General features: G+C 39.1%; 1 protein-coding gene across 22 annotated transcripts in view; it reads left to right on the top strand.

The window, feature by feature from the left end:
- Positions 1-541: 541 nt before the first annotated feature.
- LOC127811650 (histone-lysine N-methyltransferase ASHH3) overlaps positions 542-17463 on the top strand; it is a 58244-nt gene continuing 41322 nt past the window's right edge. For 18 of the 22 annotated variants that reach the window (XR_008025766.1, XR_008025765.1, XR_008025764.1 and 15 more), the window contains exons 1-2: positions 542-713; positions 1263-1327. The gene's annotated coding sequence lies outside the window, so the exon portion shown is untranslated. The remainder of the gene's footprint in view (positions 714-1262; positions 1328-17463) is intronic. The other 4 variants (XM_052351693.1, XM_052351690.1, XM_052351694.1 and 1 more) reach the window with 2 other exon arrangements.

Below are 17463 nucleotides of genomic sequence, written 5' to 3'. Positions count from 1 at the left end.
CTCAATGGATTAAATCGGGACACTATTATCAAAATTGAAATATTTAGATAAAATTACAAAAAAATAAAAATACTTAGCTTTTTATTACTATTAACTCAATATAAAATCGTTCAACCTTAAGAGTTTTTCGAAATATTTTGAGTATCATCAAATAATGAAATTTATTAAATATATTTGTTTATTTATATTTTATAATAAATATTTTTTCAATAAATTAAAACACAAATTTCTCAACAATATATACACATATACATATATTTATGTAGACATGCTTGCATATATGTAAGTATGCATCACAAATACAAATAAATAAGTATATGTGCACTTATATTGTAAAAACCAAAAAAATAAAATAAATAAAAATAATAATAAATAGTAAATATAACAAATATGAAGTATATAAAATGATATATTTATATATTAAAAGATAAAAAGAGGCAGCCGGATCCGGTCGGATCCCGCCACCAAGAAAGGAGGGCCGACCCGTTTTGAAACGGGTCGGCAATAAATTTTTTTTTTTTTTGGGGGGGGGGGGGGGGGGGGCGAGGAGAGGCCCGCCCGCCACTTTTGCTCTCTCTCTCGCTCTTCCATTTTTTCTCTTGAAGTTTCTCTCAAATACACCCACTGTAAATCACCGATTTTGCAAAATCCAACCGCCCGATCTTAGATCCGACCGCATTTTCACCATGAAAGTGGCCTCGATCTAGAAGTAGGTAAGTCTTTTAGTTTCATCGGCGAATTTTTCATAGATCCATTATATATACATTTATGCGCGCGATTTGGGTGTCTGGCCTGAAATTAAAACTTACATCTACGAAGATCCGGCCGTCGGATCTTGCTGATTTTTGGGTATGTTGGTCGACTGGGGTAAGGGTGTCGAGTGGTTGCCTCGGATCGCCGGAAAAATGCCGGCGGCGGCTGGCAGTGCGTTTTCAATTGTGGCCGAAAATTAGAAATTAGATCTACGGAAATCCAGCCGTTAGATCTGCCCCATTTTTGGATATTAACCCCCATGGCTTGGTGTTTCACAGCGTAAGCTTTGATCATGGAAATCGCCAGCCGGCAGCGGTCGTCGCCGGCGGCTGTTATGGCTGGTTTAGGCTTTTTTTTGGGGGTTGGCGGGCCCAGCTGGTTCAGGGGCCAGACCAACGTGTTGGGCTGGATCTGGCCCATTTGTGGTAGCCCTTGGGTCGGCCCAGAACCCAAGTTTAACCTGTTTAATCTTGACCGTCGATTTTGACCCCTTATTCTGTTTGTTGTAGGGCCAGGTTTCTAGGATTTTACTCAACTTCCTCCCCAGGTTCAGACTCGAGTTAGTCCTTTCCAGGCGAGTAGAAAGATTATGTTATGTTTAACTTATGTTCTTTCACGTATATACTGCCTCATGCGTAACTTATACCTGATCTTTACATGTGATTTTTTGAATAATATGCAAATTGTTCTAATTGTATGAAATATTTTCATCCTACTGGGAGAAACATATGCATGGTGATTATGATATGATACCGTAAATGTTTCTTATTCTCGGATTATACAAATTGTTGAAAAATGGTGCATTTTAGGCACTAGGTATGATGATAGATAGATTTTGGAATATGCATAATGTCACGAGAAGAATTGGATTCATGGAATTTTTTTAAATTTTTATTGCTATAACTTTTTACTATTATAAAGTTTGTTAGATTAGGGGGTTATCCATGTGCAAGTGGTTATAGGGTGGCAGAAGATTGTTATAACCATAGAAGAGTGTAGAATCTGCCTTAACAGGGTTCCACCATCTTGGCCACTTGTATAAATGTCCAACGACTACCATGGATTGGGCATTGAGAATATTGAAGAGAATTCTACTCTTTCCCTCTCAGCTCTCTCTCTCTCTCTTTCTCATTCTACACTATGTTCTTTGAGAGTTTTCTTCCCAATTCATATCGAACTAGGAAGGAGAACATTGTCAGGCTTAGGCCGTGAGAACTTTGGTATCAGAGCTCGATTATGGCCGAGGCTCTTTTGGGGTTGAATCAATGGTGGAGGGGTACCCACATGAGGAATCTTGAAAATATAATTAAAATTCTTTAGAGGATGCTTCCAACGTCCTCCATCAGATTTAAGTTGCAATTTTTACTTAATTTAACATTGATTGCATAAGTAAATCAAGACAAATCGGTAATTAATTAATGGAGCACCCAACCCCAAATTCGATTTTGCATGGGATTTGAATCGTTTGGGGGGTCTTCGAAGCGTAAAATTATAGAATCGTACACGTAAAATCGGGATTTTATAGGATTTTACCCCAAATTGGATTTTGCATGAGATTTTGAATTGTTTGGGGGTCTCCGAAGCGTAAAATCGTATGCGTAAAATTGGGATTTTAACAACAATGCCTCTTGGAGGTTTATTTTGTGTTAAGTTTCATGAGTGGTCTTAGCGGGGAGCTTAGACCAATGGTTAAAATGATGAGGCCTCGAACAGTAGAATAGGCATCTGAGAGTGCCCGGTTGCAAGAGATGGTGGTGGAGGAGGCTTTAATGAAGAAGCAAACGCAACAACAAAAGGGCATGATTTTGGGGGCATCCAACCAAGGAGGAAGAGGCTATATAATCGGGAGTTAGTGAAGGGAAATAATGGAGCGAAGAATGTGGCTGGATCAAACTCAGGCCACAACACAACACCTTATGGAGGGAAATTAATTGAGCAGAGGAGACTTGCTGGCCTATGCTATCAGTGTAGGGATAAATATTATCCCAGACATCAGTGCAAAAGGTAAATACTATTGTTAGAAGGAGAGGATGTGGACTTACAGGAGGATGAAGAGAAGGGTGTTTGTGAAGAACTTGGGGAGGAGGACAATGGAGAGATTTCTATACATGCCCTGAAAGGGGTAGCCAATAACAAAATTATCAAAGTAGAAGGGAAGGTGAGGGACTGCAGCCTCATGATATCAATGGACAGTGGGAGTACCCACAATTTTCTAAATGAAGGCACTACTAGGAGGCTGAAGTGTCAACTCTCTAGAACCCCACCCTTGAGTGTGACAGTGGGTAATGAGAATCGGGTGATAAGTAAGTCAGGATGCAATGGTTTCTGTTGAGAAATGCAGGGGGAGGAATTCGAAGTTGATCTAAGACTCTTAAAGATTGGGAGGTTGTGATGTAGTACTTGGAGTGGATTGGATGAAGGGGGTGAGTCCCATTAGTTTTGATTTCAATCGGATGGAGGTCTTTTTTAAAAAAGAAGAAGGAAGATGACGCTAACGGGAGGAAGAAAAGCTAGAACTTGTAAGATGATCACTGGAAGAAGGCTACAAAAGGTATTCAAGAGTAAATGGAACTAGTTAACACAATTATTCTCTATGGTGGCAATAGAGGAGGGCCTTAATAGCAAGGTCGAGCAAGGGGAGTTCTATCTAACTATCAGCACACCCCTAGGAATGCCTGACCAGGTGCACAATTCAGACCTTCTTGATAAATTGCTAATAGAGTTTGTAGGATCTTTTTATTGAACCTACAACCCTTCCTCCTATCCGATTGTTTGACCATGCTATTAACCTCAAACCTAATATTGAACCGATCAACATTAGATCCTACTATTATCCCCCAATCCAAAAGACAGAGATTGAGAAAATGGTTAGGGATATGCTATAACAATCCATCAAAAGACCTAGCTAGAGCTCTTTTGCCTCCCCAGTCTTATTAGTTAAGAAAATGGATGGATCATGGCGTTTTTGTGTGGACTATCGCCAACTTAATACCATGACCATTAAAGACAAATTCCTTATACCCCCTATGGAAGACTTTTTGGATGAATTACACCATGCCAAATTCTTTTCGAAGCTTGACCTACGCTCGGGCTACCACCAAATCAGAATGTAGTTCGAGGATATACCCAAGACAACATTTAGAACACACCATGGACATTTTGAATTTTTGGTGATGCTATTTGGGCTCACCAATGCGCTAGCCACTCTGAATCCCTTATGAACAAAATTTTTGAGCCTTATCTTCGAAGATTTATACCGTTATTCTTTGATGATATACTTGTCTACATCCCCACCTTTTTTTAGCACTTGGCTCACCTATGAACCATCTTTGAGATCCTCAGGTCTAACCAACTCTTTATCAAGAGTCCTAAGTGTGCTTTTTGTCAAGGTTAAGTGGAGTATTTGGGGCGTGTAATTGTAGGGGAAGTGGTCAACATAGACCCAAGTAAGGAAGCTATGGTGGCTTGGCCAAAACCTATCATAGTAGAGGCTTTGAGGGGATTTCTTGGGCTAACCGGGTACTACTGCTGGTTTGTGAAGGATTATGGGGTCATCATTTAACCCCTAACAGAACTCTTAAAGAAGGGAAGTTTCAGTTGGGAGCAAGAGGCAGAGGAAGCTTTTGAAAGGTTAAAAGGGGCTATGAGTCGAGTACCTATCTTAGGGTTGCCTGATTTTAGCAAACCCTTCGTTTTGGAGATAGATGCATGTGGGCATGAATTGGAGCAGTATTGATACAAGAAGGGAGGCCACTGGCATTCTTAAGCCAAGCATTGAGCCCTAGGCACATGGGGCTTAGCATATATGAGAAGGAGTTTCTAGCAGTATTGATGGCAGTTGAAAAATGAAGAAAATATTGCAGGCTGTACATGAGGTTGCATTGGGGGGGCATTCAGAATTCAGAATACTTACCTTTGAGTGAGGCAATTGTTTTAAGAGGTAAAGGTGTTTGTGTTGGCTTGTTACACAAGTATGAAACCGTGGCTTACCCAGGCCTCTTACAACCTCTACCCATTCCTGACCAAGCATGGGCCGATGCATCTATGGATTTCATCGAGGGATTGCCTAAGTCAAAAGGGGAAGACAACATACTGGTGGTTGTTGATAGGTTGACAAAATTTACCCATTTTATAGGATTGACTCACCCCTATATAGCCTAGGATGTGGCTAGGGTTTTTTTGGATCAAGTGGTGAAATTACATGGGACTTGAAGTGAGAGTTTCACGATGGAAAAGAAAAGAAGAAACGAGAGAAAAAAAATTAATCTCGCTGAATTGTATTGAAGAAAATGAATTACAAGATATAAGAAATCAACAGTGAGGCTAGCTTATGTATTAGCCTCAAACCGCCTAACCACATTAACAACAAACATAACCGCCTATTGATAAAATAAATCCTCTACAACAGAATACATAATCCTAACAATACAATCACTGCTGATGTTATCAGCAGTCAACCTAACAGCAATCCTTCCACATGCCCCCTCAAACCAGACTCCATATTAGACTTCCCTGAGTAACCTGCAACTTATCTGTAGTTGCTGAATGCTGATGCCTAGGTGCCACTCTAAGTCCAAGCTTGTCACACGGATACAAAAATCTATCCTTTGGCAGCCCCTTAGTAAATATGTCAGCCACTTGATGCAGTGTAGAAACATACCGAATCTCAATATCACCACGTTCAACCTTCTCTCTAACAAAGTGCACATCAATCTCGATGTGTTTAGTTCTAGAATGAAACACCAGATTTTCTGCTATACACTTAGCTGCTAGGTTATCACACCAAAGAATAGGAGTATGAACACATGGATAACCTAATTTTGAAAGCAGAGACTTCAACCAACTTCAACCACAACACCTTAGTCACTCTTTGTGCCAATGCTTGGTATTCAACCTCATCAACAGATTTTGCCACAACAGTCTATTTCTTTGAACCCCAAACCAATAGGTTTTTACCAAGAAAAACACACAAGCCATGAGTAGAACGTCTAGTGACTTTGCACCCCCCACGATCAGCATTGGTGTACATTGTTAGAGACAAGTCTTGAGGAGAAGGGGTAAATACTGGACCTAGACCAATTGTTCCCTTGAGATACCGAAGCAACCTCTTACAAGCCAACCAGTATTGGACCTTAGGAGAAGACAAAAACTGACTTAATTTGTTCACCACAAACGCCACATCAGGTCTAGTATAAGTCAGATATTAAAGTGAGCCAATAACAATTCTATAAAGTGAAGGATCTGAAAACAAATCACCCTCATCAGTCAAAGAGGTACTCGGACTCATAGGAGTGGCACAAGCTTGCAATCTTGCATTGTAGACTTCTTCAACAAATCCTGTGTGTATTTGGACTAGCTTAAGTATATACTCATAGGGCCTCTATAAGCTTCAAACCCTAAGAAGTAGTTAATCGAACCAAGAGTCTTGAGGGCAAAGTAGGTGTCTAAATCCTGAATACAAGCATGTAAAGCTGTAGAATCAGATCCAGTGACTAGAATGTCATCCACATATACCAAAACTAAGAACACAAATTTTGGAGTCCTCTTATTGAACAAAGAAGCATTTGAAACAGCTCTTACAAAACCCCAATCTTGCAGGGCTGACCTCAACTTAGGCCCATAGAGAGACTTCCTCAAGTGACACACATGAGAAGGAAACTGCTTTTGCACAAAACCCTTAGGCTGTGACATAAACGTTGCCTCATGTAAATCCCCATTAAGAAACACATTATTGACATCATCCTACTGGATATCCCAATCAAAGAGAACAAGACTCGAATTGTAGGAGCCTTGACAACCGGGCTGAATGTTTTAGCATAATCAACCCCAAGTGTTTGGAGGAAATCCTTAGCAACTAGTTGAGCTTTGTACTTGAGAATAGATCCATCAGAATTGTACTTGACCCTAAAAATCCACTTGCAATCATTGAGGTTCATGTCTGAGGAAAAAGGAACATGATCCCAGGTGTGATCCCTTTATAGGGCATAATGTTCTTCCTCCATAGCTTTAATTCAATGGGGATGTAAGAGAGCTTCTTGAACATAATTGGGCTATAGGGAGCTCACTAAGGCATGGGGAGAAGTAATAGCATCCTATTTTGCTTTGGCTCTAGTGATCATTGAGTGAATGGAATGTGCTAGAGTAGCCTTAGATTTAGTTGACTTAGGTGTAGCAGCAGGCTCAACAGGAATAGAAGAAGAAGGAGACGAAGAAGGCTGCTTAGCAGTAGATAGAATAGGACTAGTGGCAGGAGTGACAGAGGAGTCGGGTGGTGCTACTCGAGGAGGAGAATCAAAGAAGACAGAAGGAAGAGATGAATTTAGAATAGCTGTAGACAAACCATTAGACACTGACTGAGGAGCACGAGAGGTAGAGAACAGTTGAGGAAATGGAAACTCCTCGTGATTAAAATGGACATGTCTCAACACATATATTCTAACTAAAGGATGCATACATTTATACCTTGCTTGCATATGACTGTAGCCAAGAAACACACCCTTGGTAGAATGGAAATTGAACTTGTGCTTTTTGTAAGGTCTAAGGTATGGAAAATAAGTACAACCAAATCGTTGCAACTGCATGTAGTTGGGCTATTTGTGATAGAGTTTCTCAAAAGTCGTTTGAAATTGAAGTGGTGAAGCCGATAACAAATTAATGGTGTAGACAGCTGTTTGGAAGGCTTCTACCCAAAATTTTAAGGGCATGTGGGCATGGGCTAAGAGAGTAAGGCCCATCTTAGCTATGTGTTTATTTTTTCTGTCGGCAACACCATTTTGTTGGTGTGTATAGGGATAGGAAGACTGAGATTGAATGCCACATGCATGTAGGTAGGGTAGGAAGGCCCTATTACAATTCAACAAATTTGTGGAAGGTCTTAAAAGTAGACAAATCATCATATTTTAGTCTCAAGGGATACAACCATGTATACCTAGTGTAAGCATCTACAAACACAATATAATAACGATATCCCTCAGTAGAAAGAACAGGAAAAGGACCCCACAAATCTGAGTATATTAATTCCAAGGGACTCTTTGTTGTAATTTGACAACTAACAAAAGGAAGTTGATGCATTTTACCCAATTTACAAGAGTCACAAAATGAAAGATCAGTAGTAGAACAAGGACATTGACTTTATTAAGAATGTATTGCAATGCACGGAAAAAAGGATGTCTGAACCTAGCATGCCACTGCTGAGACACCCTATCAACATAAGCCAATTGCATGCTAGACAACCCACTAGAGGAGGCCAGACTCCGTCCTTTACAATTATTCAAACAAGACACCAAAGACTCATTAGACTTCTTGAGAGAAACAATAGTAGTAGGATTGTTAGACACACGAGAAGAAGCAGCTTGGAATTCAGCATTAGCAAATGCTAGAGACAGCTAATAGAGCCCATCCTTAAGGATTCCTTGAAGTAACACTTGACCTGAATCCTTGTCCTTAATCAAACAAAAGTTAAGAGTGAAATTCAACAATCACATTATGGTTATTGGTAAGGTGAGAGACACTAGTCAGGTTCTTCTTCATACTAGGAACATGAAGAACACTTGGTAAAGAAATGATAGGGGTGGGATTAGTCTGAGTAAGTAGTTGGCTAAGCGCAATAGAAAGAGTCTTACCGTTGCCTATTGCAGCAACTTTATCACTGTCACTGTAGGGAGAATGAAGAGAAAGGTTACTCAAGCTGGAGGTGATGTGGTTTGCATCACCAGAGTTTATGCACTGGGAAGGATCACCATGATGATAAGGTGAAGAAGAAGAGAATTGGGACTGTGTTTCTGAGGATTGAGGTGAACAACCATAGTGAGTCCTAGGTGCAAACTCTAAATTAGTCAAGAAAGCTCCATTAGACTCATGCGAAGCTACAAAAGCCTGAGAATTAGATTGGATCATACCACCACCTCTACCAAAAGAATTCATATTACGCTGAAAGGTTCTATCAAATCAATGAAAACACCTATCAGGAAAATGACCGGGTTTCCGATACAATTGGCAGTAGATCCACTTACCAGAGGACCTGCCTCGACCTCTATCTCCTCTATAACCACCTCCTCATGGAACAAAATTACTTTTACTAGAAAAACTTCCTTTGCTAGAACTATTGCCACTTCTGGACAATTGTGAAGCCACATTAACATGCATAGTTGTAGAATCAAAACCATGCACATATGACAAATTAGATACACTTTTCGCAACAAGTCTTTGTTCATGCATCAGTGAGAGAGATTGAATCTTTTCAATGCTGATTTCATCCATTTGATAGGTAATCAAACTTATGACAGTTTCATAATCATCATCCAATCCATGTAAGATAGCCATCAACAAGTCTTTATCACTTAGAGGCTGTCCAATAGGTGCTAGGGAATGTCCTATAGTCTTAATCTTCAAGATATAGTCATTAATGGATGAAATCAGCATCTAATCATTCTTCTTAACAGATCTAAGTTGTTGCTTTAATTGAAAAGATCTTGTCACAGTTTGTTGAGAATAAAGGTTCTCAAGAAGTATCCATACCTTAGCCGTCGACTCACAATGAATTACCTGTCCGAGAACCTCATTTTCTATGGTAGAGAATAGCCACCCTAACAACAACTAGTCTGACCTGATCTAGCTGAGATATTTCGGATTGACAAGCAGCTTTTCATGATCGAAGGAAATTTATTTTGAAGGTGGAGACGACTTTTTGATGAAAGGCAACAGATCAAAAGCCCTAATTGTGGCCAAGATCTGCGCCTTCTAGTACAAGCAATTGTCGGATTCTAGTTTCGTAGGGATTAAATTGAAGGCTCTTGCCATTGCTCAAAAGTCAGACTGAGTGGCTGAGGATAAGGTAGAAGAAGAATGAGGAAGCGATGATGACTTGAAATGTCGAGAGGCCATCAACATTAGTTGTAGGGCTCTAATACCATGAAGCGAGAGCTTCACGATGGAAAAGAAAAGAAGAAACGAGAGAGAGAAAAATTAATCTCGCTGAATTGTATTGAAGAAAATGAAATACAAGATACAAGAAATCAATAGTGAGGCTAGCTTATATACTAGCCTCAAATCGCCTAATCACATTAACAACAAACGTGACTGCCTACTGATAAAATAAATCCTCTACATCAAAATACATAATCCTAACAATACAATCACTGGTGATGTTATCAGCAGTCAATTTGACCCGAATCCTTCCACAGGATTCCTAAGTCTATAACTTCATATCGTGATAAGATCTTTACTAGTATTTTGTGGCAGGAGCTTATGAAGGCATTGGGAACTAAGTTAAACATGTCCACCGCCTATCATCCTCAATTTGATGGGCAAACAGAAAGGGTAAACCAAAGCATGGAAACTTACTTAAGGTATGTTTGTTTTCTGCAGCTTAAGGGTTGGCACAGGTGGTTGTCCTTGGCCCAAAGATGGTATAACTTTAACCACCATACCTCCCTCAAAATGTTCTAATTTGAGGCCCTATTTAGGTACAAACCCCCCATTCTAGCTGTAGTAGGAGAGTACACTACAGTAGCAACAGTTGAGGAGTATCTACAGTCGAGGAAAAAGGTTTTACAGTAGTTGAAAAAGGAGTTAGCATCAACTCAGAATAGACTGAAACAGTTTGTTGACCCAGGGAAAAGTGAGGGGGAATTTGCAGTAAGGGAGAAGGTGTATTTAAGGTTGAGGTATCCCCATTTGAAGTCCATCTCTCAAGGGTCGGTGTCCAAACTCAGGTCTAGGTATTATGGACCATTTCCCATAATTGCTAAGATTGGGAAGGTAGCTTACTGTCTACTACTTCCAGAGGAATCACACATTCACCCTGTGTCCCACGTTTCTCTCTTCAAGAAATTTGTGGGCACCCAATAGGTTAGTCCTACACTACCCTTGCTTCCTAAGGAGATCAATAGGGTGGTGGAACCTGAAGCCATAATAGATAGGCAAGTGTTGTACAAACAAGGGGCACGACTGATTTAGGTTTTGGTAAATTGGCAGAGCAACCCTGCAGATTACAATACTCGGGGATTATCTTCTTGACTTGCTTGAGTAATTTCCTAGGTTTGCCAACCTCCTCAACATTTCTTGAGGACAAGATATTTGTAAGGAGGAGAGAATTGTCACTAGAAGAACTAGATTTATGGAATTTTTTAAATTTTTACTGTTGTAACTTTTTACTATTATAAAGTTTGTTAGCTTAGGTGGGTATCCACGTGCAAGTGTGTCATGAACCTTGGAGATGAGCTAGGGTATGAAAGGAAGATCAAGAATGATAAGAGAAGAATTTGGGGAAGAGATCAGTTGAGAGGGAGAAATCAGAAAGAAGATAAGGGAGGAGATCATTGAGAGAGAGAGAGGAGGGGGGGGGGGGGGGGGAAGAAATATTAGAGAGAAATAGAGTTTTCAATTCATTTTTATCATGCCTTTTACAAAAGAAGGATCAAGCTTATATAGCTTGAATCGTGGGTGCTGTCACAACATATCAAACCCACTCTAACTAATTGATTTGTCCTATTCTAGCACATGAACACCTGGCAGATTCTTCCATAACAAACTAACTAGCTGGAAAGGAAATACAAACAAGAGAATGAAATACTAAGGCAATACAAGTAAGTAATATCCAAGCCGATACAAAACTTGTCCACAAAATTATACGTCTCCCTAGTCTCGTGACAAACTATTGCAACCATATTACCATGATGGTCTTTTATTGTTTCTTGGGTAATGACAAAGTGGTTATAGGGTGGCAGAAGGTTGTTATAACAATAGAAGAGTGTAGAATCTGCCTTAGCAGGGTTCCACCCTCTTGACAACTTGTATAAATGTCCAACAATTATCATGGATTGGGCATTGAGAATATTGAAGAGAATTCTACTATTTCCCTTTCAGCTTTCTCTCTCTCTTTCTCATTCTACACTTTGTACTTTGAGAGCGCCTTCCTAATTCATACTGAATTAGGAAAGAGAACATTGTCAGGCTTAGGCCGTGACACATAAGTAGGGTATCACTTGCATCGTAGAGGGACAAACTAGTAGATTCTCTAGTGCTCATAGCAGAAGATCATGGCATTACGGTGCCGCATGAGTATTATATTATGTATTGTGTGTATATTTATATGTATATAGGGTTTGGGGTTTCGGGTTGAGGGCTATAGGGGTTGAGTTTGAGGGTTTGGGTTGTGAGGACCCTAGTCCTAAGTGATGTTTCCTTAGAAGATAGAACTGGAAATTGAGGGAGAAATAGCAAAAATTGAGGGGAAACAAACTGAAATTAGGGAGAATTGATAGAAATGAGGGGAGAATCCAAGAGAATGGATGAAGAAAAATAGACAGAATTTGAGGGAGAACAAAGAGAATTCTATAAACTTGATAATTCATATATTCCTATTCCCCTAATAAGGGTTATAGCTTAATATATAAAGATATTATAGAGAGCAGTTACCACTCCCCCACTACCAATAACTGCTCCTAAAACACTCCATAACCTCCTAAATCACTCCATAAGTGATAATAACTTGAAAATACAATTAATAACTAACTCCTTCTGCAAAATAAAATAATTTGCTATAAAAATAAATTACCTAACTTGTCCTGATCGTGACATTCTCTCCCCCTAAACAGACTTGTCCCCAAGAAATCTTAGTAGCTGGACCAATATTTCTTCATCCAATCCTTGATTTCAATATTTGATTTATCCTTCTTAGATTGTAGGGTGCAAAATTCTTGACCTTCATGTAGTAATCACATCAATTAGTTTTCGTAGTAATTATTCCAGCAGCTTCACGATCTTCCATCGTCTTTTGAAGCACATTAAGGTTCTCCTGTTCAGTCTGCTTCAATTGTTCTTTCTGCATCCTCCTCGGCTTCCAAGTCCAGTTGAATTCAACATTTACAGACTCCAACTGTGCCTTAAAAGCATCTTTTGCTTCTTGTTTGCTGGCTTACACCCAAGGTTCATCTTCCACAAATTTCTCCTCCAATGATGTCCCATTAACTTGTCCGGTAACCATTATTCCTTTTCTGGCATCTTGAATTGCTTGATCTATTGTCAGTAATTCATCCACTCCTTGCAAATTGGAGGTCTTAGGTAGGATTCTAGCTTCTACTGGTATACTAACCTAAAACATAATTGAAATCAAATCCAGCAAGTCGTCTAGCTTTTGGTTGATATTAGCAAAACGTTTCTTGAATGTTTTCTCTAATGACTGCACAACATCTCTGGTGGTTGTATTCTCTTCCCGGCAGCGACCCATCTCCTCTTGAATCTGTCGCAAACCTAACTCCATGGCCTCCAACCTCGCCTCCATGTGCTTTGTGCAGGTCTCTTCTGCCATTTCCTTGGTTGAATCCTTTTAACTTCACTCTGAACAACAATTGTAACTACTTTCAGAAACCGCCTTGTTCTGCTCACCTTCAAAGTCTTGATAGAAACACCTGGATCTAGCCAAGAACTAGACTGTGCTGATACCAAATGTCAAGACCCTAGTCCTAAGTGATGTTTCCTTAGAAAATAGAACTTGAAATTGAGGAAGAAATAGCAAGAATAGAGGGGAAACAAACTGAAATTAGGGAGAATTGATAGAAATGAGGGGGAGAAACCAAGAGAATGGGGGGAGAAAAATAGATAGAACTTGAGGGAGAACAAAGAGAATTTAATAAACTTGATAATTCATATATTCTTATTCCCGTAATAAGGGTTATTACTTAAGATATAAAGATATTACGGAGCTGTTATCACTCCCCCACTACCAATAGTTGCCCCTAAAACACTCCATAACCTCCTAAATCGCTCTATAATTGATAATAACTTGAAAATACAATTAATAACTAACTCCTCTTGCAAAATAAAATGATCTGCTGCAAAAATAAACTACCCAACTTATCCTGGTCGTGACATTCTCTCCTCCTAAAAAGATTTCTTGTCCCCAAGAAATCTTAATAATTGGACCAATATTTCTTCATCCAATCCCTAATTTCACTATTTGATTTATCCTTCTTAGATTGTAGGGTGCAGAATTCTTGACCTTCATGTAATAATAACTTCAATTAGTTTTGGGGAGGAGTTGTAATTGCCTTGTATAAACTGTGGTGTGGATAGCAATATATAAAGCTATAACCACATGGCCGAGTATCATTATGTTGTGAATTAAAAGATCTTCCTTTTCTCTACAATTACCCCTTACTTTTTCTCAGATTCTCTTTGTTTCTCCCTACTTTTTGTCTATTTCTCCTTCATATCTTTGGGTTTCCCCTTATTCTGTCTGATCCTCTCCCATTTCTCTCTCTTTCTCCTACTCTTTCAATTCTATCTTCAAGAAAATTAGAAGTTAGGGCCAGGGTTCTGACAAAGATCTACCTGAAGGATATACCAGGCTATTTCTTCTAACATTTATAGTCTCTATAGGCTAATTAAAAGACTAGTAGCCACCCGTTCCTTTTGTGTCTCCCTAGAAGGTATCAGTGCATATATCTTTCACAACACTAAGATGAATCTGGTCAGCCTAATGCACTAGGGACACCTTTAGTAGGTCCCTTAATGGGACTCAAGTTTGAGTCTCTACATTGAGGAAATGCAGCATGCTTGCCAGCGCGATATAATTGAAAAGGCTTCCACTAGCTTTCTCAACTCTTTGACCACTTTACCACATAGATCATTAAAAGAAAATCACATTCTAGTAGAGAGAAATAAAGACCTATGTTTAATTGTACCGGTTTTCCATTTGAGGTTTTTTCCACAGAGTTACATGCTATCTTCAGGGGAAATAATGAATATACACACGAAGAAGCAAAAGAGATCATATATACGAAAAGGGTAGAAGCAATCTTCTTCATAGAAGGCATTGTCCGAGTGTGCTTGACAATCTAAAAAGATGAGCAGTAATTGCCTATACAATCAACAAATGAAGTGAGTCTTTAGAAGGAAAACTACAGCAATAAACACCATGCAGTAACACTAAAGACTATAATGAATATCTATTGTTCATATACAATATCCTGTTGATCCTTCAGATATGCAAAAACAATATCTGTCAAGTAAGAAATTTTTTGTAGGTACACTCATCATGTAATATCAATAGTGACAGATTTCATGTCAAAGAATGAGTTAATGATCTGATGCACAAAAATATGCTTGAAGCATGTTCAAACTTAGCTTATCATAAATCTGCATGAATTACTTCAGCTAACAGAAGTTATTTAAAGACCACATATCAAGTCAAGATACTAAATAGGACTTGATAAACCATTCAATTTAATGAGCGTTGTTATCTACTTTCAATGTGCATAGTTTTCCATAATGTTACAGAAATGAAACTGTAGAACAACAATGCTAAGAGAAGAAAATGATTAATATTAGAACTTCTAAAATGGCACCAAACATTGACTAAGAGAAAATAAATTTATAGTGGAAAATGATTTGTACTAGAATGTTACAGACAAATACGTTGGCGCTACTACACAATCAAGCCTCTGCCGAAAAAGAATTTAACAAGAAACTAAACAAATCGTACAATGTATTTGTAGCTTTTTGCCATATGCTCTATACAAGAACCATCCTGAATATGCAACCAATATGCAAATTCAGTTAGGAATAATAATGACAAATTATCCATAATGAAAATGAAAATTTGGTGCAAATAATGGAACAACGGTAATAATTGAACTGCATCATCAAACCTCAGAATCGAAAAACCTCAGTAAGGGTGAATTGAACTTGCTAAACCTCCGAATTGAAAGGCCTATACCTGTCTAGTGCGTTGGTTGTGGTGGAGCCGGTGGTGTGTAACAGAGAGATGGGGGTTAGGCGGTTAGCCAGAGGAGACAAAGAGGTGGCGGCGGCGGCAGAGCCAATGCTCGTGTCGGTGATGAAGACGACAAGAAGGCAAACGGAGGGATGGTGGCACTGGCTGGTGGTTTGCGAAGGGAATGAGACGGATGGAGATGGTAGTGGTGGTTGACGTGAAGGAAAATAGAGGGGTAACCGAAGATGGTGGTGGCAAAATTCAACTAGCGGTTATCGGCCGGTGTAAGGCAGAAGAAAGAGAAGTTGGGTGGGGGGGGGGGGGAGGATGGGGTAGGTGGAGGGGGAGAGAGGGTCTCCCCCACCCTTATATCCGACCCAGTTGGGTCGGGTCGCGCCAACGGATCGGGCCCGTCTATTTTCCTCATTTTCTCTTTATTTTCTCTTATATTCTTTTTTTTCTTTTAAATTAATATTTATTTTCTTATTTATTCATTACTATTTTATTATATATACTTTTTTTAAGTTTTATAAACGCTGATCCCAATGCCAAGGTGACATTAACACCCAAGACTAATAAATCTCTCACACAAAGTTCTTGTTCAATTACATTACAAGAAATTACCATTGGAATAGTCTTCTTCGTTCATAATCAAATATCTAATATCCATTGCAACTATAATTATCTAACAAAACAATTATAATTAAATCCAACTACTTATTAGAAATAAAAATTCTTATATCTAAAGGGAAACAAAAATACAAATCTAAAGACTAAATCCCAAGTGTCGATGTGTCCCCATGGAATGTCTATAAAAAGAAAATGTACCCAAAAATACAAACCTTAGTAGGTTTAAGGGTTTTTTTTCGCTTTAACCTGGGAAATCAAAGCTTCCCTACTACACTGTCAACCTTTACCTCGGAACATCCCACCCTTTTCATAAACCCATGGTCCACCTATATCCCTGACCTGGGTGAATGGGTAGGTTAGTTGTGGGCTGAAACTTAGGGCTTCACTCTTTGAATAGACACAGTTGAAGCACAGTTTGGCATTGAGGCAAAATTAAAACCATGACCTCACTATATTCCAAGCTCCTAAACATGTGTGGTGGACTAACTATGAATGAACAATTCGTTAAACAAAAAAAAAGAAAATGAAATATACCAACAAAGCTAGGGTATGCCCCGAGCAAAACATCAAAAAGAGAAAAATTAGCACATAAAAAGAAACAAATAAAACAAAAGGCTAGGGGCTAGAAACAATCAAACCTTATTTGGCTAAAGAAAACAACTTAGGGAAAGACTGCAGAAATGGACTAGAGCAAACCCTTGTAAAGAACGGGGAAATTGTAAGGTGGACAAGTGTGTCCACATTGCACTATAAATTAAGTAAGCAAGAAGGGATACTTACAAGGTTTAGAGTTTAAAATTCAAGGTTAAGGGTTTGGGGCTTTGGCGATCAAGTTTCAGGTTCAGGGTCCTTGATTTAGCTTGTCAGTCGATATCAATCATATATTGGTGAGTCACTAGATCGCATTGAAACATATTCTTAAGTACTTGAGGAGAACTAAAGATATGCTCCTAGTTTATGGAGGCGATGATGCCCATATTGATGGATACACAGATTCGGATTTTCAATCGAATATTGATGATCATAAATTAATGTCTGGTTTTGTGTTTCTCTTGAATAGCGGTGTTGTGAGCTGGAAGAGTTTTAAGCAAGAAATCATTGCGCATTCAACCATTGAAGGTTAGTATGTGGCGGCATGTGATGCTACTAAGGAAGCTGTTTGGATTTGGAAATTTATTTTCGGGGTTGGTGTGGTTCCGTCCATTCTGTCACCAATATCTTTGTATTGTGACAATAATGAAGCTATTGCACAAGCAAAGAAACCCTGGTCTCATCAAAAGTCCAAACATATTGAGCGTCGATTTCACTGTATTTGAGAGATCATAGGACATGGGGACATGCAATTGCAAAAAATAGATTCAACA

This window comes from Diospyros lotus, chromosome 10 (assembly GCF_014633365.1).
Source record: "Diospyros lotus cultivar Yz01 chromosome 10, ASM1463336v1, whole genome shotgun sequence".
Lineage (NCBI taxonomy): Eukaryota > Viridiplantae > Streptophyta > Magnoliopsida > Ericales > Ebenaceae > Diospyros > Diospyros lotus.
Note: the sequence above shows the minus strand (reverse complement) of the source record. Positions and strands in the feature narration are given on the sequence as shown.